At 40.5% G+C, this 3,856-nt stretch overlaps 1 pseudogene; it reads right to left on the bottom strand.

Annotated features, from left to right (window-relative positions):
* Positions 1-2,472: 2,472 nt before the first annotated feature.
* On the bottom strand, positions 2,473-3,102 carry LOC129406597 (uncharacterized; annotated as a pseudogene).
* Between the last annotated feature and the right edge of the window lie 754 nt (positions 3,103-3,856).

Raw genomic sequence — 3,856 nt, 5'->3', positions numbered from 1 at the left:
TTATTTCTTTTCCCTTTTGTTTATAACTCTTTCAGAGTACAACCATTTTAAAATTTTCTTTATTTTGCCTTCTTGATATTTAAGTTTCATCTTGAGGGCCGAGGTGTAGCAACATAACTGGGGAATTACTTTGCCTGTGTGAAGCTCTGGGTTCAATCCCAGATCTATAAAAATGAAAAGAAAAAAAATTCTTAAAAGGTTGTATTACAGAATACTTTGTGACAAATTTTCTTCTATATTTCAACTGCATTTGTTTACTAACCAATTCACACCAATATAAAATGCTGCTTTTATCACATATTAAATTCTATACATATTTACACATACATATTTGTATATGTTTTTACACTTCCATTTGTTGTTTTTCTGTAGCTTAACATTGCATTTTAGTTTTTCCCAATTCATTTAAACACCATGGTGTACAAAATTGTTCATGATGATTTGTTACAAGCATTCAATATTCCAACCCTAATCCTACCACCACTGTGACCTTCCTTCCATCATTATCTTCATTTGTCCAACCATCCCTTAAAATTGGTCTTATAGGATGCGCAAAATAATTTAATTTATAATGCTTATTGCCACTAAATGGCTAATGGTATGAATAAAAGAATACTTCAGTAAATGAAAATTTGTGATAATTGTTGTATATCACCATGGGGGACATAAGTCCTTGTCTGGGGGTTTAATAAGCGGTTGTTGCTAGTGAAGCCTTCTGTGCTAATGCTTTTGTTAGTCGAGCTTAGTTGACTTCTATGTTACATTCCCATCCAATAGTGTGTGCTGTTATTGGAACATTGGTACTGGAGAGTTTGAAAATGTTGCTCCAGAAAATCCAGTATATTTAACTGGGCAGTGAGCTGCAGTGAGCTTACGTGGATGCAGTGGTAAAACATGGGTGTGACTGTCAGGGCTTTCCAAAATTGTGGGGAATTGGGGGAGGTCACCCACCCCAACTGGCCTGAACTCACTGGGTGCTAGGCCAAGTTCCCTACCTGTCAAAGATCCTGCAGCCACACCCTCATCCCCACAGCTCTTGCCCGTCCTATGTCCAGACTCCACCAGCTCACAACCGAGCTCCATACAGTTGCCAAACTGCCCAAACTTTCCGGTACACAGGGAGTTTTTAGCTGACATAACATTTTTAAAAGGTATGTGTAATTCCTCAGTTATATAAATAGAACCTTAAGAGTAAAGTTATTAAGTTTTATTGCTACAATAAAAGAGAATCTTTGGCAAATCCAGAATATGGCAACAGTAGATGGATTGGCATAGTGCATTTTCAATATATATATAAATTACCTTTGTAATTACTTATTTATTTTTGACTTTTAGGTCATCACTTTTATCATTTTTTAATTACTTATTTATTTTTGACTTTTAGGTCATCACTTGTATCATTTGTCATCCCTTTGCTCATAGATTTGCTCAAGCGGGCGCCAGTAACATCTCCATTCATCATTGTTACTTGCTAGTGTAGCCCAATGGCGTCTGCTCACTCCAGGAACACAAAGAGCCTCAAATCATTCAATCAGGGCCTTGATGAAGAAGACTGACCATCTCGTAGGTGGGCAGCCACACGTTTTTTCAACATCCCATGGAATCCTATTGGTAATAGCTCTAGTTTATCGGTCATCTCCAGATCGCATTACGTGTCTAGCCCATATGATTTTTGACGCCTTGCAAATGAGACAGCATCCCTGATTCTCAATCTTCAATGGACGTCAGAACTCTGGATTCCTTCTCTCACTTGAGTGAAATGTGATATTCCAAGCATAGCTCTTTCAATTCCTCTTTGGGAGACTGCAGTGTTTTTACTCTGTTTTTGTAGGACTCAGATCTCTGAGACGTATGTTAGTACAGGAAGAACAGTGGAGTCAAAAAGATGTACCCAGAGCTGAGGTTCTTCATCCTCTTAACTTCTTAGACATTCTTGAAGGTGTTCCACACTGCTCTCTTCCTCCTATGCAGCTCAGGTGCCAGGTAATTTGACATGTTGAATTCTCGACCTAAGTACATATAAATGCAGCATTCAGAGATGTTCGTTGCATTGAGGGCAAATGGAACATCAGGAACTAGTAGGTTTCTCATGAATATTGTCTTTATGAGATTCAGCTATAGTCCAGCCTTTCCACACTCATGGTTGAAGTCGGCCAGCATTCGTGCCACTTGTCTGTTATTTGGTGCAATTAGAACGATGTCATCAGCTAAGCAGAGGAGGTGTAGTTGCCGACTGTCTATCTTTACTCCCATTCTTTCCCATTCCAGTCATCGCATGACATTCTCCAGGGTGGCACTGAAGAGTTTCGGTGAAATGGTGTCGTCCTGCTGAACCCCTCTCTTTACGTCGATGATCACTTCTTTATAGGATGGTGAGATCCTGGTGGTGAATCTGTAATACAGCTCACAGAGGATCCTGATGTACTGAGTTTGAACACCCTGTTTGACTAGGGCTTCAGTGACCATTTCGGTCTCAACAGAATCAAAGACCTTCTTTAAATCAACGAATGTTAGACAAAGCGGCATCTTGAACTCTCTCGAAACCGTAATGAGCTTGGTCACCATGTGGATATGGTCAATCATGCTGAATCCTTTTCAGATTGCTTGCTCACACGGTTGTCCTTCATCTACTGTTCTGCCTATCCTATTCAGGATGACTTGAGTGAACAACTTGTAGACGATGGACAATAGGCAGATTGGGCGATAGGTGCTGATGTTGTGGATGTCTTCCTTCTTGTACAACAGGAAGGTCCTGCTGGTTTTCCATTGGAACAGAACCTTGCATTCAGACGGGTAGCATGTGAAGAGACGAGCCAGTGTATTGACGAGTACTGGCGGCAGATTCTTCAGGTGTTCGGGCCTGACCTTGTGTGAACCAGGTGCTATATGCTTCTTTACCAACGAAATGACGTGTCGGATTTTTGAAGACAGAATTCTGGGAATGGCATATCCATTCTGTAGAATTTGGTATGTGGGCAGGTTGACATGACTATCAAAGAGATGCGCATAGAAGTCATGGATAACCTTTTCCATTGCCCTTCTAAAAGATGTAGTAGATCCATCAGGATGTTGGAGGGCAGTCATATTGGTCTTATAGTTGGCAAAGGACAGGTGGACATTGTGAATACTTTTCCTGGCTTCTGCCACATCAATATTTAAGGTCATATCCATCTAATATTAGGGCTTATTCCTGACTCTGCTCTCAGAGATCACTCCAGGAAGGTCTTGGGGGACCATATGGAATTCTGGAGATAGAATCCAGGTTTACTTTATTCAAGACAAGCTCCCTATTGCTTTACTATCTCTTCAACCCCATAAGTGGTCTTTTAAAATGAGGATAAATAGAAGTTACCTGTGAAGCAGAATTAGGGCCCTGCCTGACACTGCTCATGTTATGCAGCCTTTGACCAGAGGAAAGACTTGTGCAGTGGAGGCAGAAACAATGCTCAGACACACTTCTGTTTCAGAGAATATTCAGGTCAACAGGAGAACTTGAAACTCCTATGCTGCCTATTTCTCAAAAATCAGGAGGTGTATTTTGGAGCAAACTGGATGGAAGTATCTTGAGGAAAAGCAGGAGGTCTCAGGATAATCTGGAAGATATGTGTTTTCAATGTTATTCATTCAAAAACATACCTTGTAATAGGTCTTGGATTTCTCTGGATGTTTTGAATGTAAGGAGTGGACTGTGTGAGTTTCTCCTGTTTCCTGAAATATTTGTTGAATACTTCTGCAAACCAGTGACTACAAACACAGGATGGTTTCTGGTGTTTTGTCAAGTACAACTTGTAAATGTCAAATATCCCTATTCCTTTGTGATCTCAACAGAGGCCAAGGTCTCACCTGCATGGTTACC

The sequence above is a fragment of the Sorex araneus genome, chromosome 1 (genome assembly GCF_027595985.1).
Source record: "Sorex araneus isolate mSorAra2 chromosome 1, mSorAra2.pri, whole genome shotgun sequence".
Lineage (NCBI taxonomy): Eukaryota > Metazoa > Chordata > Mammalia > Eulipotyphla > Soricidae > Sorex > Sorex araneus.
Note: the sequence above shows the minus strand (reverse complement) of the source record. Positions and strands in the feature narration are given on the sequence as shown.